At 32.0% G+C, this 27607-nt stretch overlaps 1 long non-coding RNA gene across 2 annotated transcripts; it reads left to right on the forward strand.

The window, feature by feature from the left end:
* Positions 1-15011: 15011 nt before the first annotated feature.
* On the forward strand, positions 15012-22965 carry LOC127731149 (uncharacterized). Of its 2 annotated transcripts, XR_007995516.1 has the most exons (5): positions 15012-15056; positions 18029-18170; positions 20677-20861; positions 22375-22471; positions 22815-22965. It is a non-coding gene; the product is annotated as an uncharacterized LOC127731149 (long non-coding RNA). The 2 variants fall into 2 exon arrangements; XR_007995517.1 differs by lacking the exon at positions 22375-22471.
* Positions 22966-27607: the final 4642 nt, after the last annotated feature.

A 27607-nucleotide genomic window follows, 5' to 3' on the forward strand; every position in this document is an offset into this window, starting at 1 on the left:
GTTTTTTAAAACACAAAACACCACTTCTATGCATTAAATATAAGTACGTAATTGTTGAAAAATGTCTATTTGTTCTGAAGAACAAACAATTCGTTATTTCAAAGATGAAATGCTAGATAATTATTCCACTAGTCTGTTGTTTAATTGGCCCTCTTTGATTCGTTTTTGCTAAGTATTGACTCAAAACATCTCCTTTTATTCATATACACAAATCAAACAATTTATTTGCAGCTACTTTTCAGCACTGATTAACAAATTACTATTGAACATACTATATACCTTTCCATATGATGGCTTCTCTAGCGACAATCACAAATATATTGATTGCAGATATTTATAAGGCAGAATGTGACAATTGTTAATTATCATCCTATCCATTCCATACTATTTAATAGTTGCGCCCCTCATTTGCTACCACAGTAGATGTTTATACATATACCATTTATACAACAATTTTAAAATATATAGTTTCCTTATGTTTGTGTGCGAAATAATTCTTCAGATTTTGTTCCAAAGGTTTTATACGGTTGGATTAAGTCTTAGAAACAACACACATCGTGCTTGGAATTGTTGTGAGCATATTATTTGTTATAAAGTCCTTAAGACCATTTGTTCACACATAAATCATATCTGTTTTGTTTCAACGTTTTTCTTTCGAGACGAGGATTATTGAAATGATGAAAATCACACTGTGCTTTGTACTGTTACCTTTGGTTTGTTAATAAACTGTAATAAATTTAGAAAGTGTGTATAACAGTCACTTATATCAATAGTAAATATATTTCCCTGCATTTATTACACATTACAGTGTTTTATATTGGCCTAATTCGTTTTGTGTGGCCTTATAAGATGTTTATAGTTGTTTACAAAATAATGTTATAATTGTGCAGTTTAGGAATCACTAGAACAATCATAGATACTGATGGAATATTAGAACTTTCTATTTGACTTACATAATAATTGAGGAATGATCATAATCAAAGATGCGTAATTTAAACTTCTACAATGTTCTAGAAGTTTCCTTTCTACATTTTTCTTGGAGTTTCCCTTCTACAGTGTTCTAGAAGTGACAACTATATATATAGACACCGAAATTAGACAGATAGACATTAAAATACCTGTGTTCTCTGGAGTTGTTGGATTGACACTTTTATTTACGTTAACTACATCATACTAGATTGTGAACTTATTGGACATATTCTGATACAGTTAAGAGAAGAATTCCGGATAAAGAAAAGACAAAGGATCGGACATATATTTTAAGAGTTAAGTTGATATTTCTATTTGTGTAATATTTCTTGTAAAATTGTATAATACATCATGTTAAATTTTATTATTGATTTGTGTCTTTTGTTGGCTACAATTTAATGGTGATTTCTGGCCGTAGCAATAGCCAATATATAAGTATCTAAATTTTAATTATAATTCACCATGGTAAACTTTGTGTTAATATAATTTGTGAGAAAGTTAACACTTTATAAATGTTATGTTTTTGCGAAATATTTATCCAGAAATTACTAATAGAATATCTTAAACAGAAGCAAAAACCAAACGGAAATAAAGCTACTGTGGATTCATTTATTTTCGTGGGCACCAATTTTCGTGGATGAAGGAAAACTTGCATGTTCGTGGACATTTAATTTCGTGGTTTTGCCGAAGTCTTTATACAAACCTTTAGAAAATTTGTCCTTCGTTGAACATATAATTTCGTGGTTTACCTCAACCCACGAAATCCACGAAAATTGGTATCCAAAGAATAATAATGAATCCACAGTAATACTAATAACAAGGATAACAGGAATCCACAAAAAGTATTGGAATGTACACGAGACCACTTTTTTTTCCAACGAAATATTTGAAATTTTGGACAGGAGAAATTAGTGCTGCACACGACATTTCTTTAATAAAATACTAGAACACACGCGGGTCCGTGACTGAATTAAAGTATCTACGCCTTATTTTAGCCTGTATTTTCAGTATTCGTAATGTCATCTGATTAAGTCATGCTGATTATAAGGTGCACAGTTTTCTTTGGTTTCAAAATTTTTCTGTTTGAACTCGTCCTGTTTTCTTACTACAACCGGAAACTACATACGACATATACTATTGGTATCGGTATCGGTATCGGATTCGACCCGGAACTTGTTAATTATTGGTAATATTAATTATGTGGCAAACAAAAGGGCCTGGAATGGTTTAATGTTTAATCAACACCATTGTCCTAAATAAGTTATATATGAAGTTGAATTCTTTTATTCGTCGTTTTTACGTCATGCTGGCTAACAAATTGGACCTCGTTATATTAGTAGTATAGATACACAATTATTTACCCTTGTGAAAACGATTCATTAGTTTATAGTTTTGTATTTTTAAGTGTACTCAATCTTCTATTCCTTTACTACATAGTAACTACACCAATAGTTTTTTTATACATAATAAATTGTCTGTTCTTTGTCATCGTATTTAAATATTTAAATAGTACAGTATATGATATAGAGATTTGATACGATTGCCAATTATACAACTATCCAGCAGAGTACAAATGACGTGGATGTTAGCAACTATTGCTCACCGTACGACTTTCAATAAAGAGCAACAACCACCGCGTATAGTCAGGACCTATTTGCTGTAATTTTTGCATGTCAACGTTATATGAAGAGGATTATGTCATATCAGATTTGATTTGGACAATTTTATTTATCAAATTTTATTTCAAATTCAATGAGCACTTAGACGTTTTTTGGGATTATGACAAAATACTTCCGAATAATGCATATGACTATATGACAAAATTTGAACAAAAAGTGTAAATCCAATTTTAGGATTAGTATTATTGAGCGTCTATAAGCACCACATGGGACTTTACAATTACATTTAATATACGTCTAGATAGTAACCTGAATTGATTGACCCTAATTAATCTGATAGAAAGTGTTAATCTTTATTGGGAATTGAAATTCATAAAGATTTAAATTTGATTGCAACAGTAACATATTCAGTATCGTCTTCAACGTCTTCTATCACGTGGCTAGTAATGTACATATAGGTATTGATCTTAATTAGCTGAGCTGGGAATACTGCATGAGTAGTTTGTAATTATTTATAATACAGCTGGGCTACTGAGCACATTAATCACGTCTCAACTTCAGTCAAAGCGAAAGGTAAATGACTACATCACTTCTGTTTTTAAACATGATGTAATACAATGAGATTGGACATCCAGTATTTATCATGCTTTACCATAGATACGCCTACATTACAAGACTTTATTCTTAATTATTGAAATCTAGCATTTTATATTAATACATGGTGTATATTAAATTAACGCCTTCGTGGGTGTATAGAATGTAAATATATCTGGAAGATAACCAAAGCAGTAATAGAAACCAAATAAACTCATCATAGATACCAAGATTACAATTATGTACGCCAGACGCACTTTCGTCTACAAAAGACTCACCAGCGACGCTCGAATAAAATCAAAAAATGCTTACTACTGTATAACACTATTCTATATTTTTGCACATTTTTCATTGACTTGTCATCAAGTATAATCAAAGGTTTTTCATAGCTTTTCAAGTCGTACTTTAACTTTAAATGCACTTGTACGACAAATTATTAGTTTGTTCATATAGGAATAATTATCACCTAATTTGCAATATAAGCAATGTAATGTGAGAATCATATGATATTTGATTGTAATATTTAATGAAAATGTCAGGTAGCTCTTTAACACGGCTGTCATTCGGTATATCGAAACAAATTATACGAAAGAATGAAGTATTAACAGTGGTCAAACATTGCGATCGATTCGTGTAAGAGTTGGTATCGGATCGTGAATGCAATTAAATAAAATCCAACTTTAAAATCTTTGCAAAAATCCATTATATTATCGAAAAGTGGAAAAAATCAGAAAAAGAAATATGTCCGTCAAAATGGTTTGATTCTCTGAATAATACTGTGCACTAAGCTAGAGAAAATGATGCCCTTTTTCCGAAAACACAAGAGGTGACACATAACCCTTTGTGAATCATTGAAGAGAAAACACGGTTTGAATCTATTGGGTATAGAACCACTAATTCCCGGTCTTAAAGAATATACAAGAAAGTAGTAGCAATTCGGATGGGTTCTTAGGTGATCTGTTTCGAATTAAAATGTCAGCCTTATTCAAAAAGAGGGACGAAAGATACCACTAGAGAACATTTGGTATTTAAAATTTGTCTCAACACTAGGGTATTAAGAGGTTGACATTTTGTATCTACAATTTGTCTCCCCACTAGAGTATTTAGAGGTAAACATTTGGTATTTAAAAATTGTCTCAACACTAGGGTATTAAGAGGTTGACATTTTGTATTTACAATTTGTCTCCCCACAAGAGTAATTAGAGGTTAACATTTTGCATTTACAATTTGTCTCCACTCTCCGGTATTTAGAGGTTGACATTTTGTATTTTCAATTTGTCTCCACTCTCGGATATTTAGAGGTTGACATTCTGTATTTACAATTTGTCTCCCCACTACAGTAATTAGAGGTTAACATTTTGTATATACAATTTTTTCTCAACAATACGGTATTTAGAGGTTAACATTTCTTATATACAATTTTGTCTCAACAATACGGTAATTAGATGTTGACATTTTGTATTAACAATTTGTCTGCACTCTCGGGTATTTAGAGGTTGACATTTTGTATTTACAATTTCTACTCAACACTAGAGTATTTAGAGTTTGACTTTAGGTATTTACCATTTTTGTCTCAACTCTAGAGTTTTTTTTTTAGAGTTTGACATTTGGTATATACAATTTTATTCTCAACAATACGGTATTTAGAGGTTAACATTTGTTATATACAATTTTGTCTCAACAATACGGTAATTAGATGTTGACATTTTGTATTTACAATTTGTCTCCACTCTCGGGTATTTAGAGGTTGACATTTTGTATTTACAATTTGTCTCCCCACTAGAGTAATTAGAGGTTAACATTTTGTATTTACAATTTGTCTCCACTCTCGGGTTTTTAGAGGTTGACATTTGGTATTTACAATTTCTACTCAACACTAGAGTATTTAGAGTTTGACTTTAGGTATTTACCATTTTTGTCTCAACACTAGAGTTTTTTTTTTAGAGTTTGACATTTGGTATATACAATTTTATTCTCAACAGTAGGGTATTTAGAGATTAACATTTGGTGTTTTTATAATTTTGTTTCAACACTAGAGTATTTAGAGGTTGAAATTTGGTATATATAGTTTTCTCTCAACAATAGGGTTTTTAGAGGTTGTCATTTGTTATTGACAATTTCTTTCACCACTAAGGTATTTAGAAGTTGACATTTGGTATTCATAATTTGTCTCAAAACTAGGTTATTAAGAGGTTGACATTTGGTATTTACCATTTGTCTCAACACTCGGGTATTTAGCGGTTGACATTTGGTAATTGCAATTTGTCTCAACACTAGAGTATGCATAAGATGACAATTGGTATTTAAAATTTGTCTAAATCCTATTTAGAAGTTGGCATGTAGAATGGATGCTTATCACACATAAGGCTCCTCACACAAAAATGTCTTCAACAGATTTTTGGCATGGTGTTATCTACTTATGAGCCTTAATATCCCTTGGATAACTTTCGCCTCTCTTTTATGAGGATTAACGACTGAAATCGACACTACATAAGTTTTACGATCACCTCACCAATTGGTTAACTGATACGGTGTAACTGTGTCTCAATCACTAGCGACATGTTTTCTCGGTTTTAGATCTTTAGATATCGGTATGGTTGTCTGATTTGTAGTTTAACTGATTGTGTTTTGTTCCTGATTGTTGCATGTTTACTGAGTGTGCATTGACATGGCAGGGGAGGCATGCATAGCAGGAGACGCTCACCCTGTCGACCCACCCGGTTTTGTTCCTTTCTGAGTTAGTTCGATTCCCTCAGTTTTTGTTTGTTACCTTGATTTGTCTCTCTTTCATTAATTAACGAAATTTGAACATCGGTAAGCTACTGTCGCCTTAATTTAAACCTAAATATGTATTTCAGTCTGATTTTTATGTAACTGTATCACTGACGATTAGAACAGACCTATGATTGTTTAGAATTTTCTCATTGGTAAGAGTCGTGAAAGTATATATTGAGTTTTTATATGATTTATCAATGTCTACTTCTATTATCAAGGAGTTTATGTTATGTGATTTACACAAACGATGAATGCGGAGCTCTCTGTTTTTCAAGTATAATATATATTTGTCATGGAAGTAGGAAAGGTTCTTAGCAACATTTGGGTGTTTGATGATAGATGTAAAATGAGTATTTATAGACACATTCAGTTTTTTATCTCTAGTTTGTATCAACGACCTAAAGTCTTAACCCATGCATAAAGAGCATCCACGTCTGATTTTCGCGTTAAGTCCATTGCATGGAATTAACCTCGACTGACTCCGTTGCATTTTGAAGTTCTGTCTCCAATTTATGGATTTATGCTCACGATATTGCGGTCCTCAAGTCAACACATTTCGCAGAAAAGAGTTGTTGACCATGTTCAGATCACCCATAATAAAATCGCCAGTCAGATTATATATGAATTGGAAAAATGCAAAGGTGCAATCAGGAAGTTTAGACTTGTTGAGAACCTGCAACACTTGTTTATAATTGCCATTTTTTGTCGCAATATGTGTGGTATAGATATAAGATATGATAAGAAAAGACTGTCGATATTATTCACTTATATTTGATCATTGCAAAAGTTCGCTTTTTCGGACTGTTTATGACGTCCTTACACTAAATCCACTGAATGTGTACTGATTGATACTTCGAACTAATCTTTATTTTTCTTCTTCTGGTTTTTGTTCTCAACAAAGCTTATCCGAAAAAAAACCCCACTTTTCATCTTTTGACATGGGCGAATGCTGATGGGTATGAAGGTATTACCATATATAGGACAGTGCATCGTATATTATACTTTGTCTGAATGGATCAAAGCTATTTGATCGTGCATTCAGAAGCGCATTCAGAAACTACGATGTACTTTGAGCATAAGTGTATCTAACCCATTCAAGAACCCGGAGGTTGTGGATGCTTTATCCTTTGCATGACAAATATGTCGTTGTTCGAGCAGATAAAGCCTCCAATGATATTGTCTTCGTATGTAAAAACCATTATTTGCAATGTCTCACGAAAGAGCTTGAAATTAACAGCACAATTGGTAATCCTACATATTCTTTAACATCATTTACTAAGGATGAAAGTTTACAAAATCACAAATCTGTCCTTCTTTCATTTGGTAGTAACATCAAAGAAAACGAAGAAAATCTACCGTCATTATACTGAATATCAAACTTCACAAAACTCCGTATAAAAAACGATACATAGCTGGATCATCAAGATGTTCGACTAAACATCTTTCTAAAGTGTTGACTACTATTCTTTCTACAGTAAAAGATGGCCTTCAAAAATATTGTGATGAGATATATTCAACCAGTGGTGTCAATCAGATGTGGATTCTCAACAACTCTAAAGATCTACTGTTAAATCTCAGATCACAATCTCTGCAATTTTGCAGCAACATTAAGATCTTTGATTTTTCTACGCTTTACACTACTATTCCCCATGCTCAATTGAAAGATCGACTTCACCATCTCATTAAACAGAGCTTTTTCTATAAAAACGGGAATCGTAGATATAAATTTCTTGTTTTGGGTTATAATAATTCTTATTTTGTGAAGAATCACACTGATTCTATCAGAAAATACAGTATATTTGTTGAGTTTGAAGGATTGATATTTCAACAGACAGTCGGTATTCCGATGGGTACTAATTGTGCACCCCTTCTAACCGACTTGTTTTTGTACTCGTATGAAGCATAATTCATTCAGAACCTTTTAAAAGATAAAAAGAAAAAACACCTTGCAAAATTCTTTAATTTTACTTTCAGATATATTGATGATGTCCTATCACTGAATAACCTATATTTCAGTCAGTACTTGCATCTCATATATCCCAGTGAACTTGAAATTAAGGATACTACTGATACAAGAAGGACTGCTTCTTACCTTGATCTATTCCTCAATATTGACACAGATGGACGACTTTACACTAAAATCTATGACAAACGGGATGATTTCAACTTCTCAATTATCAATTTCCCGTTTCTCAGCAGTAACATACCCTCTGCTCCGTCGTATGGTGTTTACATATCTCAATTGATACGTTATGCTCATGCATGTTCACACTATACTGACTTCATATACAGGAGTGTGCTCCTTACGCAGAAACTGCTCCAACAGTTATCGAGTTATGAGGAGGAAAGATTAAAAATGACACTCCGTAAATTTTATGGACACCTTCACGAATTGGTTGATCTATACGATGTGTCTGTGTCTAAACTAACTAATGACATTTTTACCACGTCTTAGATTGTTGATTAACATCTATGTTGTCTGTCTGCTAAGTACCGAACGTGACCTATTCCCGAATATGACTGTTATACCGAGTGTGAATTTGCATTGGTATACGACGTGTCTCGGTATTTTGTAGATCCAACATTCATGTATTTATTTTTGATGTTTATGTTATGGTTTCGGTTGGATAATCTATTATGTCTTATCGTTTCTTGTCCAAATAATTATAAAATTGCCTTTCCATAACATCATTGTCATGAAAAATGGACGAGTATTGTGAAAATAATTGTATAAAGTTCGAGATTGCCTGTAAGTTACGTTAGCGCGTCACTGTTTGTAAAATGTCCTGTACCAAGCCAGGAATATATCAAATAGTCCGTTTCTATGTATGTTGGCGTTTTTGTTGCACTTCAGTGTTCCTGTTGTTCTAATGTTTTCCTCTTATAGTTGATGTGTAATGTTTCCCTCGGTTTTAGTTTGTAACCCGGATTTGTTTCCTCTCAATCGATTTATGACTTTTGAACACCGGTATACTACTGTTGCCTTTATATATTATAATAACCTTCATGTGACATTGAACTTTAACCGTATTATCAAATAATGTATTGTGTTTGAACCCTGTCAGTACCATAATTTGTTTTATCTTTTGAAGTAAGCACTTAGTTTGTTACACGTATGAATAATCTCAGAACTATTTGAAATGACATGAGTAATTTCGCGGAAGCTGTTAAGACTCTTAAACCATATATAAATTCTTAATAACCATGATGGTTCACCATAAAGTGTTGTCCTCTTACAACATACACTGTTAAGAATGTTTGCTACTCTGTTTCAAAATAACAAGCTTTTTAAATAACTTTCATAAACTGATAGCGTATAAATAAAGGAACGAAAAAAGCAGAAAAAAATCAAGGGTCCGTGTGCTTGTTTTTGACATATAAGCCATTGAAAATTTGACGGGAAATAATTCTCTCTAGATTTTTCATATAGTTAACATTGGCAGCTTTTTTATTTTAAAAGCAATGAAAAAATAACAAGGATTTTATAAGATTTTCAGATATGGCTTTAGAAGCTATATGTAATAAGACTATTAAAGGAAAAGTAGGGCTTACTGGGCAAAAAAATCTAATGGCAATACATGGATAAAACAAGAGAATTCCGAATATCTGACAAAAATTCAAAAACAAGAGGAGCAAACATCATTAAGTTACTTCAAAACTGTTTACATTCCAATTCTTAAATATTCACACATTTTATGAAAAGACATTTCCATTGCACTATAAAAGTTTTGGCCTTTCCATTTCCGGGATGAACTCTCTAGATTGATGAGAGACATATGGTATAGTTTACATGAACAGTTCTTACTAGTATTCTGTTGTTTGTACAAAGGCCAGATCTTGTTTTGATGTCGGGAGACCACCCTAGTACATCAGTATGAACAGAATTAAGAATAGCATATTTTTATCATTACATCACAAATCAGCATACTTTTGAAGCGATATTTTTGGCGGTTGCACACCTAAGAATAAGTGAAGACTTTCAAACATATATTTCCAGATTAAGTTTAGTTAGATGATGATAGATGTATTATGCAGGAATGACCACTTCATTTTGATTATTATATAGGAATAATAATGCAGGTTTCACTGGGACTTTGTAATGAAGAACATTAGGCGCTGTTCCTTTGCTTTTGGTTTTGTCAAATGCATACATGTAGTTATTTTGTGTCATGAATTTATACACTACATATTATTATACCTTACATATATTTCAAACAATTCTATTGGGTAAAACGTTATCATGTGACATGGAATAATTCAGTTAATTTTCATTCAATTGCAAGGAAGAACGAATAACCCTAAAAATTTACACCAGCGTTAAATAATCCTATTATTCACCGGCGAATAACCTTTTTAGTTTGTTGATTTGTACTCATGAAAATGACGTCACAGACGTAAATAAACAAAATGGCAACGTTCAAGTTACAGGAAGCCCATTGATCGAGAGAAGAGGAAATAAGGCTTTTGACGTGCATCTTGTGCCGATGATATCTCTAATAACGGTCCTTTTCAGGGCCATCAATATTTTACAAAAAGAATCTACCTTTGTTGTACATACGAGAATTCTAAGACACAAATTACATGTATTTTTGAACGACAATTTGTGTTTGTTACTGACTCAAGTAGGGGTAAGTGCTTTTACAATGATTCAAAATGCCCTTCCACTGTTAGTTCGGTATAATAAAACAATTGTGGCCCTTTAGAAGCGATGAATATCCAAAATTGTCAACCCTTAAAAGTTATTTCATTTCGGGCTGCGCCCTCAGTGAAATAACCTTCTCGTGTTGACAATTTTGGATATTCACCTTTTCAACGGGCCATAATTGTATAATAACATTAACAGTAACAATTTTACTGTACCAGATGCATATCTTTGTTTTAGTATTTCTTCTCTGATGCTCGAGCCAAAACTATTTGAAAATCTGAAACCTAAACAAAACGTTGAAGAGCGGACAATCTCTTTTTTTTCCCCATTACATGGTGTTTAACAATTTGTAAGTAGCTATACCATATGTTACAAAATAAGATATCACATAGCAATAGAAAAAATTGATTAAAGACCAACGACACAATGGCTTAAAGAAACCTTAGGAAAAACATAAACCCACTAAAATACCAGACATCTCCTGGAGGGTCAGTCGTTCATGATCCACTGCGCATCTGTCGTGTAAACGAAGTAGCTTTTCATGATCCCCTAAGCATCTGTCGTGTAAACGAAGCAGACGTTCATGATCCACTGAGCATCTGTCGTGTAAGAGAAGCAGCAGTTAATGATCCCTTAAGCATATGTCTTGTAAACCAAGCACTCGACATGATTTACTTGGCATCCGTCGTATAAACAAAGCAGTCGTTCATGATCCACTGAGCATCTGTCGAATGAAAGAAGCAGCCGTTCATGATCCACTGAGCATCTGTCGTGTACACGAAAGCAGACTTTCATGATCCACTGAGTATCTGTCGCATGACAGAAGCAGCCGTTCATGATCCACTGAGCATCTGTCGTGTAAACGAAGCAGCCATTCATGATCCACTGAGCATCTGTCGTATAAAAGAAGCAGCCGTCCATGATCCACTGAGTATCTGTCGTGTAAACAAAGCAGCCGTTCATTATCCACTGAGCATCTGTCGTGTAAACGAAGCACCCGACATGATTCACTGGGCATCCGTCCTTTAAACGAAGCAGACGAAGCAGATGATCCACTGAACATCCGTCGTGTAAACGAAACAGGTTGGTGGATCAATTATTGAATTTATCAATTATCAGTTCATACTTTTTTCTTTTGCCCTTAGGTTGTAAGGAGAAAGTCAGTTGCTGATAGACTTTATTACACTGTTCTTACTAAATTTTAGATGATGGTTGATATCAGAGATACCCTTTTATAACCAATTGGTCTTATATGATATTGCTTTGATCCACAAATAGGTAACCCAATATTAAGTTCAGAGTCATCTTGGTGAGGGACTGCTTATTGACCACCATGTAGACGAGCATATTTTATTTTCTCATATGAAAAGGCATTTGTTTACGTCTATATCCAGGTTTTTTAACGCAATACTATAAGTGTTCACATGTTTGAATAAAGATTTGTTTTTGTAGTATACTGCTAATCAGTTCATTACTGTTCAAATTGTTCGATACATTTGGTAAGATAATCCCATTCTTCAGTTTGTTAAACCTTCATTAGTAATACCTGTTATACTATCATTTGAGGTTTAACAAAAAGCGCTGCTGCTTGTACAAATTACATTGACACATGACAATCTTTAAAGCTAAAATCAACGAGCAGCATATTCATTTTTCAAAAGAATCATATGCGTAAGAGGAAAGTTTATAAGCAAAATTTAACTCCATGTATGTCCGTTAATGATATGGGGTATCATCTTACCCCAATTTTGCTTTGATGCACGGTTTTAACATAGTTTGATGCGAAGCATATTGAAACCAACTTCAAAGCAAATACAAAATTAGGTCAAACGTATTTCCGAAATCTCATATGTACATTATTCATAATCACATAATCAATAGAAATAATAACAAATTAATCTGAAATTTGATAGTGACTTCAATTATGCATATATTTCACAGAACTTATAGAATTTATAATCTTCAAAACTTGACAACACAGGAGTGCCTTTTTCCAATCCTCGGTGTCTTTATCTAATAAATTCTCCTATCCCGCTCTGCTGCACCATCTGCATTGTATGTTTAATATATTTTACATATTCTCTCTCTCTCTCTCTCTCTCTCTCTCTCTCTCTCTCTCTCTCTCTCGGATTGCTAAAAATTGCAACCAGTTCTTTAAAGACACGTTATTACACTCAAATGATATTTCTTTCTTGAAAATGGTATAATATGATCACCCATCAAATGTAGTGTTTAGAAAATATTGACGTCTGTTTAATTTATTCTCTTCCTGAACATGCATGTAATATTTGTAACTGGACATTAAACATCAATTCATCATCATCATCATCATCATCATCATCATCATCATCATCATCAATAACTTTCATTGAACTGACATAAATATATTCGTATTCGAGAATAAAAACTCATGACGTTTCAAAGATAAATATGGATTCTGTGTTCCTGAACATAGAACCGAGAACGTCGAGTGTGTCATGTTATATACAAACTAAACACATTCAGCAAATCAAATTGTCAAACTGGGTTTAATTTCCTTCACAATTCAAGATCTTTTATCAATTATTGAAGAAATAAATATAATCGTTAACCTAATTTTGTTAATAATAGAAATATAATAATACCAGCGATAATTAATCTATTTGAAGCATAGAATTTAGAATTACGAGATCGTATTTATGAAATAGACAGGGAGTAAGTTAATAAGTTATTTGAATTAGATTCTCATCCCGCTGTAGTCGTGCTATATTCTTTTGTCTTTCTTTCATTGTTGCATTTTTGCATAATTAATTGAAATATTTACATTTCGCTCAGTAGTTCCGAGTATTGAGTACCAAAATGATATTCGACTAATCGGTATCTTGTTAGGCTATTGACGTTTTCTTTAAATAAAATTGATCTTTATTGAGAGCACCTGTCGGAAAATTAAATAGTAATTTTTGATTAATCAAAATTAAAATACGTTTCGAATGTTTGCGCTTAACGAGAACAGCTTTCATAGGTTCATACTTTTTGCTAAATGTGTCTTAGCCATTGCAACACACCTGTACCGTCAGAGCAACTATTTTCGTCTGCAGGACATCTAATTACATAACAAAGTTGAAAAACCGAATGTACCCAGAAAAAGTTGAACTAGATAATATTTCTTAGATAGATTTTGCTATTTTTAGGTCATTTTTGGTCATATAGCTCTTCAACTGTTGAAGTTTTTATACATCCTTGGCTTTCAAATATTCGGCTTCGCACGCATGAAAATAACGTGTTGTTTTCATTTTTTACTGCACTTGGTCGATACCTCAGTACTTTGGACATGATTAATAAAAGAGAAGCAAAAGATACCAAAGGGATATTCAAACTCATAAGTCTAAATCATACTGACAATGTCATGACAAAAAACGACAAAAAGACAAACAGTACACAAAACACAACAAAGAAAACAAAATAAATATTCATCAAGTTTTATTGGAAAATTCTAACAGGACTATATGATGGGCTTAGCTCCGAAGGAATATGGATGGATGGGTTCAGTGAACCTTTCAAAATTAAGCGAGGAGTAAGACAATTAGCTTAAAATTAAAATACAAGAATTAGAAAGTATAAGGAAAGAAAAGCTTAGGGGGAAATTTATACTGTAGAGTTCAGTGGATTGAAGAAGGTGAAAAACCTACAAAGTATTTTTGTGGTCTTGAATTAAAAAATTTACAAGCAAAATAATTCCCAATTAATAAAAAGGATAATGGGAAAATATCTACAAACCAATTTGATATTTCAAAGGAGACAAAAGACTTTTATGAAAGTTTATACATAAATAGAGATAAAAATGGCAATGGGTGTAATTTGAGTGATTTAGAGAGACTTAAAAAGATTTTTAATAAAATTTGATTTATCTGCAAATAAAACAAAATATTTTCAACTGCAAAAATATTTTAAAAAGGCTTTAACATTCCAGGCAGTGCTTAGTAAAATAAAATCTTTTAACAGCATTGAAAAATTAATTGCTGTAAAAAATAAAAGAGTAAATATTTTTGACAAGAGTTGGAATGCTTTTGTCATACTTTTCAGTGATTGATCAATTATTATTTTACCATGTGTATGTTTGCATATTCTAGTAGAAATAGAATTGCCTTTTTTTCAACTTCAGATATTTTATTTCACTAATAGTTGCTAACAATGTCCCTTGGTGTTACAACAATGGCACTAAGGTTCCTCCCTGTATTGTTAATTACCAATAAAACCAGGGGATTTCATAAGCAAACTTCTTATACATCTGTATATTATTACGTGTTAGTTTCAATTTACAGTGTAATTCTACAAACACGTATACATTTTGGTGGCATATCGACTGAGATACAATGAAAAAGAAAACGTATCTTTGACCGTCTTTTGTTCAACTTTTAGTTTCTGATTTTAAAAACGAAAGTAAAAGTATGGTTTCTTATCTTTTGGATCGAAAGGTCAGTTTTATTGAATTTATTACGATTGTCTTTTAGATAATATCTTATCATTCAATTACTTCAAACATAGAATAATATACGAGATCTGGTATTTAAACAAAAATGAAGAAAGGAGTAGTTCTTGATAAGCATTTTCCTTCCTTTTATTTCAATGATTTTTTACTGTGGTACTAAGCCATTCCAATGCAAACAAACGAGATAAAGAATCAAATTTCTAATATTCTCTCATGAAATTTTCTCAAAAATAAATTTTTCTGATGATATAAAATTTGTGTTTCAATTTCATTTTTTAGGACTGACACCATATTCACATATTTAGTTCTCTTTTCTGATAAATAAAAGCATTTATAAATCACAAAGCAAACAATTGTTATTATATGATTAAGTATATTATATTCAACATCTTCAACTTTATATCCTATTGCAAGATTTTTAAGACAAAAAACTTGTTGACCAATATCAAAATACATAAATATTTTGTGGAATAAAGTCCAATAGTTTTTAACCCATATGCATTCAAAGAAGGAATGGTTGTAGTTATCAGATTTGAAACATAGCTCATAGTTTTCACTATTAACTACTTTCCAACGATACAGATTATGGTTGATGCTCAAATGTTATGCAATAGTTTCCAACATAACATTTTCAATCTATTATCTTTTAAAAAATGAGAAGTAAAAGATAGATTTTTCTTTATAAAATAATTAACATTTTCACAGAATAGTTGGTTTTCCATGAGCAAAAACCTACTGGAAGCTCTTTATTAGACCTGATTATAATATTATAAATTTCTTTAAACCAAAGTTTGTCTAGATTGTAATACATGGAATACAATCCATGACAAAACATTTTAATGTATTGTGTTATGTTATTTTAGTATGTTTTGATATATTACTGTTAAATTTTTCGTTCCAACTTTTGGGTAAGGCTTTTCGAAGAGTACATAGTTCAGCGATCCAGTTTTGTTTCTTTTTCAGTTTATCTAATACTTTATGAGAAATTTCTCCTTTATCATCAATTACATCATTAACAAAAATTATGTTTTCTTTTACCCAATGGCTAAAATATAAACTTTTGCCATGAATCTTTATATGGTGATTTCCCAGTGTAACTTGTTTTCTTATATCTCTATAATTATCAGATACTAGTGTCTTCCCCCCTCCATTTTTTAATCCAACTTTTCAAAATTTCAAAGTAAAAAGTAGGTAATTGTTTTAGGTTTTCTAATGATTTATGAGAACCAAGATTCATTTTAAATATAAAGTTGTTATCCCCAATCTCCCAGAAATAATAGGTTGGTATAATTTTCTAGTTGGCACAAGTTTCATCATTTAATCTTTTAACCCAATTTATTTTGATAGCCTCAATGTATGCATCAATATTCGTCATTTTCAGTCCCCCTTCAATGTAATCTTTTCTTTAACACTGAACGTTTAACTTTCTCACTACCACCCTCCCATTAAAAATTAAATAAGATTTTTTTTAATTGACTTACAGTCTCTTTGCTTAGATTTATCAATGAAGCAACATATGTTATATTTGGAAAAACTAGTGTTTTGATTATAGTTATCTTTCCAATCATACTCAATTTTCTTTTCTTCCAATCGTTTAGTACTTTTTCTGATTTTTCAAACTGTTTATCTATATTAAGTGTTTCATATTCTCGTCTGTTAAAGCCAAAATAAATACCAAGACTTTTCACTTTATCTTTCCAATTGATACTTTCAAATTTATCTTTGCGATGTTTAAGTTTACCTAGCCATATACCTTCTGTTTTGTTTCTATTGAGTTTAAGTCCAGAGAAAGATCCAATAGTTTCAATTAAATTTAGTGCATGTCTTATTTCATCTTTAGATCTTAAAAAGAGAGTTGTATCCTCTGCTAGTTGTGAGATTTTTAGGCTATGAGTTTTTTATCAATTTTTATTTGTATCCCTTTCAGATCATTATTATCACTTATTCTACAAGCCAGTATTTCGACTGATAATACAAACAATTAAGCGCTTAAGGGACATCCTTGTCTAATTCCCCGTTGAATCCCAAAGGTTTCAGAGATACACCCTTTTTTTTAAATTAATCCTTTTATATCACGATATAAAAATTGACACACTTTTGAAATGACTCATTGAATCCAAATGTGTGTAATGATTACAGCATAAAGTCCCATTCTAGTGAGTGGAACGCTTTAGAAAATTCTATGAATAGTATAGCTCCATCAATATTAAAGTTTTCAGCATAATCAATAATATCTTGAATTTGACGTACGTTGAATCCTATATAGCGATTTTTACATAATCATTTTGATCTCTGTGTATGATTAGGGGTAGAATTTGTTTAAGTCTTTGTGCTAAAGTATATGTAATAAGTTTAACATCTGTATTCAACAAAGTGATTGGACGGTAACTATCTAGGGACAAAGGATATTTCTTTTGAAAATCAATGATATAATCCCAATCTTTTGGGTGTCAGAGAGAGTTTCTTTATCATAACATGCGTTAGACACATTCAATACAATATGCTTTGATTTTGGCTAAAATTGTCGATATAAGTCAACAGTTAAACCATATTTGCCTGGAGTTTTGTTTATTTTCATCTTATAAATAGAAGATGTTAACTCCTCTATGGTTAATATATCATCCACTTGTTTGCTTTCACAAAGGGTTAAAGAGTGGTTAATGTGGGTATTATCAATATATGTCTTTAAAATTTCAGTTTCAGGACATGTGCTTTTGTACAGAGATTTATAATACACTTTACTTATATCTAGAATTTCACTTTGATCTACAGTAAACCTCACCATTTTTTGTCAATAATTTATTAATAGAATTTTTAACTTGTCTATTCTTTTCTAAGGAAAAAAAGTACTTAGTATGTTTTTCTCCCTCTTCGACCCATTTTATTCTTGACCTAACCATGGCCTCTTTTGCTTTTAACGAATATATATCCTCTATAGTTCTTTTTCTAAATTTTTAGGCAGTGAAGCTGCCTTATGCTATCACCCTAGATTTGTGTTCTTCCCACTGAATGGTGTAAAAAGTGCTATTGTTATTATCTAGCTGGCTAATATGTTAAATCTAAGTTGGCGGTAATTTTAACATACACGAAACGTAAGCTAGTAAGTATTCTGATGTTATAAAGTATGTTTTGTTTATCATGATCTTCTTTTCGTTTAAGAAGATTGTGATTAATCAATTAATTTCAATTAAATGTATGCACATTTAAATTCCTTTCTCTTATTAAATTATTCCGTTCATCATTGAACTTGCCAAATTTAGTTGTTGTTGTTTTATGAATGACAAAGATGAAAATCGACGTTGATGGGATGTTTTAAGAAATGTGGACAACTCGTCCCCGAGACAATTCGGACCGAGTCCACTCGGACCGTCAAAGAAGACAACTCGGACCGCTTGTCAGATTTACTTAGGGTTTCATAAAATGTTAGACTAACATGTCTAGCGGAGCCATCAATCTTTCGTTTGTGCCTTGGGGTCTATTTAGGGGTATTTTGAGGGGCCTAAAGAAGGGAGGGGTTTACTATAGAACCCTATGGGATTTTATTTTTTTTCAATTTTCAAAATGACTATTACTTGAAAACAGTAAGTGATAGACACACACGGTCTTTAGTAATAATAACAGGACAATAGAACAAATCAAATAAAATATAGGGTGAGTCCCTGGGGGGTCATCCCACCCCTTGAATTTGAAAATGTGCTTTTATCTTGTAAAAGGTCGCGATCCCCACCCCTAAACCATATATATACTTGTATGGGACAATAAAACAAATCAAATGAAAATTTGGGGGAATCCCCAGCGTCACCCCATCCCCTTCTGTTTGAGAACTTGTAAACTATCGAGATCCCCACCCCTACTGCATACATATTTTTTTATTAAAAGATCATTATTTTTTCCATCAGATACTTTGTCTAATCTTTCATTGAAAGTTTTCAGTTTGATTTCCATAACTAAAAGTTGTTTTTCCTTTCTTTGCCTTTAGATTTACAGTATTGAAATAGATTGTCATGTGATATATTGGCTCTTATATGATAAAATACAAAATAATTCATTTGTGCAAATAAAAAACCAAAACGAACCTAAAAATTGTCTTTCATTATTATTTTTTTTTTTTTTTTTTTTTTTTTTTTTCATTATTTGATTACTAAAAATCTACAGACATACTTAAAATATATATCTTTACATTTTAACCCTCAAACAACACAAACTTTATCTTTTTTATAACCTGCATTAGTTATATTAGATAATTATGTTTGATAATCTTGATGAAAAATCTTCTTATTGAATTTACTTACATGATATATTATTTTTTTTTTTAAGTATGTAAAATTATGCATACTACTAAAAAATACTAACAGATGTATAAATATTGTTTACTAATATTAACGAGGCCCGGATAAAGCACCGGTATTTGATATTTTTCAACTAACAAATGTATAGATTTCAGTAAAATAGGAAAAATTAAAAACAATACTATCCAAACGTATCCATACATTTATACAAAATATTAGTACAATAAAACCTATTGATAGAAATAGAAAAAGTACAGCAAAAATTCCGAACTCGAAGGTAAATTCAAAAAAGAGGGAAGTCAATAAAAACTGACAAAATCAAACGTTATTAACCAACGGAACGAGTAAATAAAGAACTGTCATATTCCTGACTTGGTTCAGGCATTTTCCGAAGAAAATATGTTTATAGATACGTTATATTGACAAAACTGGATTAGCAACCCTAACAGACATAATAGGCTTGTGTGCCAATAATTGGGACCCAGCAGTTAAAACTTTGTAAACATACATCACAGACATATAACAACACTGACTATAAAATTAAAAAAAAAACCATATAAATAAATCTAACAAAGAAAAGACGGCAACAAAAACGTTGCTGTAGTTGATAGTAAATTTGACAAAGACAACAACAAAAAAGTTTTTGTAGTTGATGGTAGATTGACATAGTTGTAGTTGATAGTTCATACCGTATATAGTATACACTTTTTCGATAAAAAAAAAACATTTTTTTTTTATCGAGAGCAGAACTCATTAGGATATCATTTGGGAGACATATATATATAAGAGAACACTTGTGCAGATGATATAGTCCTTATTTCAAACAATGAATATGAGTTTCAAATAATGTTAAATTTAATAGACAGATATACTAAAGAGCACCATTATCAAATTCATCCAATCAAAACTGAAATATTTGATTGCTCAAAGCAAAAAAACTGACTACAAATGGACTATGGGGGGTGAAAAAGAAAAAACACAGATTGTATTGAACATCTAGGAATAAGGATAACAGTTAGGGTTGAAAAAATTCACCATTAAAGAAAGAATCAAATCAGCTAGAAGACCATATATTCACAGGGAAGATAAGAGGCACCTGCAGTCGTTATCAGAGAGGACATAAAATGCTGCTGTCTTATTATCATTAGGAACATTGTCAATAGATGCTGAAATACACAAGAGACAATCACACTTCTATACTCCATGATATCTTTGTGAGATGTTATGAATAGCATTTGTCACTAGTAATTACAATAATAAAAGTTTCTTCAGCTGAATATTTAGCATACTTGAATTATATAATCTGTCTTCTATCAGTTATCTATACAAAAACATATCGAAAGAAAATGCCTGGAAAGAGGAAACTAAGAAAAAAATAAACCATTTTTGGAACGCTAAATTGTGCAGCCATCAATAAAACCAGTCTTAAATATTTGAACATTGAAAGCCTTGAAATTAGACAAACCGTACTTTGGAACCTGAAGAATCAACCAAGGCTTGAGGTAAGCCAAGCTATTGTGAATGCGAAAAAAGAAAGGAAACTAGATTTGAATCTTAAAAACTTGAATCAAAACATAAAGAAAAACAAAGGGTACAAAAATTATAATTAAGAGGATTAAATAGAAGGAGCATACGAAGACAAAGAAAGAACTATATCAATTATTGCAATTAAATAGAAAAACAAAAGATATGTGGTATCCATCCATGACGCAAAATCAGTAAATGCACAACAAAAAACATACAAAGAGCAAAGGAACAGCGCTTTTATTGCTGTTCTTCATCTCAAAGTCACAGTGAGACCTCAACAAAACAAATATTACAAAGAGGTGTACAAATATGTTTTTTACTTTGTTTAAAAGGTTTCTTGGACTTTACTTTACAAAATGTCCTTGTTAGCAATTAGCAAAGCCAGAGAAAGACAACGTGTCCTTGTTATTAAAGCCTGAGAACGATTGATTGATTGATTGATTGGTGTTTAACGCCATTTTCAGCACTATTGTGCTATTTCGTGGCGGTCAGTTTTTATTTGTGGAGGAAGCCGGAGTGCTCGGAGAGAACCACCGACCTTCGGTGGGAAAACTGACAATACTAGTCAATTAAGATTACAGTCGAGTACACCTGCCCCGTGCAGGAATCGAACTAACAACCTCAGGGTTGACTGGCTAGTGATACAGTAGTTCGACTACTTTTACCATTCGGCCACCGAGGCCCCGCCAGATAAAGACAAATTGTCCGTGTTAGCAAAACCAGAGACAGACAAAGTGTCTTTGTTAGCAAAGCCAGAGAAAGATAGTTCAAAATATTTTTTATTAAAACAATATTTCTTAAAGCTTAGGAATCAGTACAAAAAAAAAACAGTAAAGACCAAATTTAAGAAATTGTAAAAAATTAGATTCCTAAACTTATGTAAATGAAAATATATAGAATTTTTGATGAAGTTACGACATCTAAAACAGCTGATTCTAATAAAGGAGTTAAGAAACTGCATCCATTTCGATATTAAAACCTACCTAGATAAGCATGTATTTGACAAACATACAAATAATTTAAAAAATAAAACAGCAAATGAGCATGAGGTTTTAAAAAACACTACCAGTTTGCTATGATAGAAAGTCAGAAATCTTGATGAGACAGTTGAGACCTCTTACGTCCCATTAAAAGACAAAGGCAACAAACAACAACAAAAAACGGAAAGATAAACAACAGTATACAAAATACAACATAAAAAACTAGACTGAGCAACACGAACCCAATCAAAATCAGGAGTGATCTCAGGTGCATCGGAAGGGTAAGCTGATCCTGCTCCACATGTGGCACCCGTCATGTTGCTCAAATGTTGCCTTCCATATTTTGTCTATGCATTTATCCATCTTAGGGATGGGATATTTTTCAGATTTTGTCAAAGTGTTATTTTTTTCTAATATATGTAACAAATCAGGTTGTGGAACGAACTTAAAGCCAATCACTATGCTCAATCAGAACATTTTATATCATATTGTTAATTATTTTTTTAAGATATAGTGCTTTTATGTGAATGACTCTATATGGATATTGCTTAATTGGTCCATCATTCATACATCTACATATTGATATGCAGAAGTAGATTTACTAGGTATGTGAATAATTGATCAGTGAACTCATATTTAAGTTTCAGTAAGTCATACCCTTTTGAATATGTGTAAAAAGGGGCTCAGTTCGAAAATAAACTGACACCGTCATGGCAAAAATCGAAAGACAGCGAAAAGAAATTCACGTCTGCAAAACACTACACAGAAAACTAAATCAGAAAGTAAAAATGCGAAATCATCGGAGTTTAATACCTTTACACTAAATCAGTATAATCCCTTCAGTTGTACTCACACCATTAAATTGTACTGGCTAAAGTCGACATTCTTTTTCTCTTTCATGATATAGCTTCATCACATTTATAAAACTACCTTTTTTTATATTTGCAGTGCCCTGGAGGAGTACAAATACCATAATACATCACTGACCTTTTTGAAAATGGCGTACGGTCAATTACAGCTAGCTTGCAGGTGTTGGTAAAAATAAATAAAACTTTGGCAATCTTAACATACCTTCATGTACCTTGTGTTTTACTTAATAAAAAAAAATGTGGTATGATTTTTAAATGATATTTCATGTCAACACAAAAGTGCTGACTACTGGGCTACTGATATTCTCAGAGACATAGTGTCAATCAGCAGTAGCATCAACCCAGTAAAAACTCCCATGTTACCACGCTTATAATATGGTTAAATTAGGATTTGATATCCTGTAAGTAATAAGAATTCTACAAGTAAAACCAAAATTCCAAACCAAATATGTGTATCTATGAAAGAATTTAGTAATCGTTTTATGTTTTCATTGGCAATTAAATTATCAAGTTTATTATCTGAGAATAATTCAACCACTGTACCCCCAAAACATTTGATGGGTCTGTAACAGTACGACTAAAAAAGCACTAAGTAACAAAACTTTAGAACAAAAGAGATGATTTCAGCTTCCCAATTGTGAACTTACCATTTCTATGTAGCAACATTCCAGCAGCGCCAGCATACGGATTATATATTTCCCATTTGATACGATATTCCAGGGTTTGTTTTTCCTATAATGATTTCCTTGATAGAGGGTTGCTGCTCACAAGGAAGGTATTGCACCAAGAGTTCCAAGTGGTGATAGTTGCAATCATCCCTTCTTTAATTTTACGGACGCCATCACAAGTTGGTTGACCGTTATGGAATATCTGTTTCACAGATGACGATGGATATCTTCCAATTGTCGTGGCTGCAATCCCGTCCCATTTTCCCGAATGTGACTTACCGAATTAGACTTATCACCTGAGCAACACGACGGGTGTCACATGTGGAACAGGATCTGCTTACCCTTCCGGAGCAACCGAGATAACCCCCAGTTTTTGGTTCTTGTTGTTCAGTCTTTAGTTTTCTATGTTGTATTTTGTGTACTGTTGTTTGTCTCGTGGTCTTTATCTTATTAAGCCAATGCATTGTCAGTTTATTTTCGACTTATGAGTTTGAATTTCCCTTTGGTCTCTTTCGCTTCTTTTTTATAAGGACTGAAACCTTAAACCTAGAAAGTTTTCTGTATAGACTCCTAAGCAGGTAAGTGTAGCACACAAGTACCTCTTTTTTTCGCTTTATGTCATGGTATTGTCAGTTCGTTTTCGGCTTATGATTTTGATTATCCCTTTAGTATATTTTGCCTCATAAAAGGTTTATGGCAAGATAGTGCTGAAATGGTGTCCAATTAACATACTCCCTCCAGTTTCTTCCAGTATAAATAATGCAAATGAGAATGGAAAAGTCTACTTGTCAACAAGATTAGTAAAGGTTCAAACGTTTGTTCAGGCTATATTTGTGGTATCATTATTCACAATTATAATGTGGTACAACATTTATAACAGATGCATAGTGTTTTTTGAAAGATTTAGAAAAACATTAACTGTACCAGATGGGCATTTCGAAAATTCATATCTCTTCAGTGGTGCGCGAGGCTCAACTGTTTGAATAAGGTAAATATAACTTTATATTAAATTAAGGGATATGGGGTATCCATCCATGACACAAAATCAGTACATGCACCGCAAAAACACATAAAGATCAAAGGAACAGCGCTTTTCTGCTTGAGCGGAATTCTTTGCAAAATAATTCGGGTAGATTTTGTAAGCTGTAACACAACCATATCGGGCTTGGTCAAACAGAACATACTGGAAAGTAGTACATATTCAAAACAAAATAGTTCATACGCATAGGTGTAAATATCAACTATGTAGAATATATTTTGGTAATTTAGGTAGCAAATGAAAGGTGAAGGACTGGTGATCCTTGTAGAACACATATTGACTGATAATTTTTTGAATAATACAAAAATGTATGAAGAAATAAAATCTAATAAAAAGGGCATGTATTGACTGATTCTCAGATATAAAGTACCTGATTTGGTATATCAAAAGTTCTGGTAACCAGTACTGTCTGGTGTGTAAATGACGGTATATAGACTTCGCACTCTATAAATGCTTGAAATAGAAAAAATTTAATATAGAAAGTGATGAGGACCAAGAATAGGTGGTGTGCGTCTCATTAAAATTTCAGAACACAAACTGGCCTAAAATTTAAGAGAAGTTATCTCGAGAATAAATACACCATAACTTTAAAAATACAGAAGAGCTTACGTTTTTTTTCTTTTCATTGTATATATTGTTCGTAATCCTCTTACATTTATACATTACAAGCATTACAAGCATTACACGCATTACATTTTAAAATAAGACACCTGCCAGACCAGGACGATTTCATTGATGAGAATCTTTCGAGTTTGTATTATTTGAATATTGTAAGATTAAAAAGTTCAAACTTTTATTAATGAGCATAGCGTTATATGCTTATTTATGTTAAAAAATAAAAAAGATATTACACACATAGATTTATTATGGATTATTAAATGATAATATTGATTAAGAATTTAGTTGCCACACTAGGAAAAGAAGCTAATACAAACTTACAAGCAAACAGCTCATCTAGGAAACATTATAGAAACCAATTCACGAATAGATGGTGAATATAAAAGAACATATAAGTATTCTTGTATTGAAGACTCTTTACTCACTAATTCCAATCGGATTAAATGAAAAACAAGTTTTTAGTAAAAAAAAAACAACATCCAAACATATGTTCTTCCAAGACTATAAGTTAATTTGTCATATATCATTGAAATACAAATAAAAAATAAACTGTTTTCAACAAGACGTAGATAAGAACAGATTAATAAAATATTACAAATTTCATTATATGGATTAATATTTTTTTTCCCTGTGCAAACAGAAGATGAAAATGTTTAGCAAAGAAAAGTAATTCTTGAGAACAATGCATGTGAGAAACACAAATCTTCAAAGATAATCAATACTTCTCTAGGTAATTCAAGATAAAATGTGTTTGTTCCATTACTCTGACTGTTGTTTTGATGACTTATAGAAGAAATTCATACATCCTTCTTAATTTTCTAATAATAACACTTTTGTAATTGGTAAACTTAATTAATGGTGGATAATATCTAATAAAGCATACAACATTAATCCTATATATAACTATAGGTTATCATTTTTTTTCTGAATATAGATATTGTAAAATTATCAACTATTGATAGCATTGTCTGTTCCTATATTTTGATAGGGCAGTCATTATTTTCTACGACATTTTTTTCTCGTTTATATGATATACACGATGAAATCAGACAGGAATGACATTCATTTTTAGTAATTACTTGATAAATTTCTACAGATAGCTCAAACCTGACAAAGTTGATTTTGAAAACCCCTATTTTGAGAAATAATGATATGAAAACAAAAATATTCAAGATTATAAAAAAAAAAAATATTCTGACTTTGTGTGGAAAGGTAGTTACCAATTAGGTATTCACTTAAGAAAGGTAGTTGCCAATTAGGTATTCACTTGAGAAAGGTAGTTGCCAATTAGGTATTCACTTAAGAAAGATGTTAATCTACGGTTTGGCATGAATGTAATGAAACATGTAATAAAATACCGCAAAACTAACAAATTAACAAATTTTTTTCAGTCTATTCATCTTTCTACCTACCTACCTACCATCCTAATATATATTCTAAATTATGTTTTGCATATAGGTATTCGGAAGCTGTTACTGTTTGTATGTCTTCTCTGTCTGTTTTGTGTTAGCATTCTATATGTGATGTGGTTACATATTTGCTATTTAAGAATAAACTCATCTTAGATACCAGGATTGAAATTGTGTACGCCAAACGCATGATTCGTTTACAAAAGAGAGGCGAAATATACCAGAGGGACATTCAAACTCACAAGTCAAAAATAAACTGACGACGCCATGGCTAAAAAAGGAAAAAAGACAAACAGACAAACAATAGTACACAAAACACAACACAGAAAACTACAGACTGAGCAACACGAACCCCACCAAAAACTGGGGGTGATCTCAGGTGCTCCTGAAGGGTAAGCAGATCCTACTCGATATGTCAGTGACGATTGAATCAAAAGTTAAAACGGCAAAATAAAGTTCGAAGTTGAAGAAACGATATTTAGCCCAAGATGTTTTCTTCTTTTAGGGAATTTGTGAAATTTCACAGGCGCCGTTGAATCAATAAGGATTTGGGTATGCCTTTTTTTATACCCTTTTTGGTCATTTAGATTGCCACGTATTCATGTGTTTATACATCTTAGTTTTCATTGTTTAATAATGAGCGTGCCAAATGAAGACTTGTCCAGAAAAGCCCTTAACAAATATAACTTTAAAGAGTTTTTTTTTCATTTTCTAGCCCTGGGTCGATACAACGGTTGTACCCGAGAGTATCATCAGATCAGTATAGAAGTCAGTTTCGGTACTGACATGATTTATAGCAAACCATTCTTAAATTATCCGTTCATAAAACATGAGATTATTAATGTCCATTATTTTGGTTTTAAGCTATCCTGGTCAAGGTAAATCCACAAGCGATTAGAACTCACCAAAGGATGAGATATGATAAAAAATGAAAACAACAATTTCATGCGTCCAAAGCGCTGGATTTACCTTCATCGGGAAGGATACGCCGTATATTTAAAAGCCAAAGATGCATAAGAACCGACACAATTGAAGATCTGTTTGACTAAAAATGTCATTATTTGGCCCCTGAAATTGCAAGTATGGTAAACTTATTCAAGCCTTTCAAAAGTATGCTAATTTAATTGATAAATTGCAC

This window comes from Mytilus californianus, unplaced genomic scaffold (assembly GCF_021869535.1).
Source record: "Mytilus californianus isolate M0D057914Y unplaced genomic scaffold, xbMytCali1.0.p SCAF_2, whole genome shotgun sequence".
Classification (NCBI taxonomy): Eukaryota; Metazoa; Mollusca; class Bivalvia; order Mytilida; family Mytilidae; genus Mytilus; species Mytilus californianus.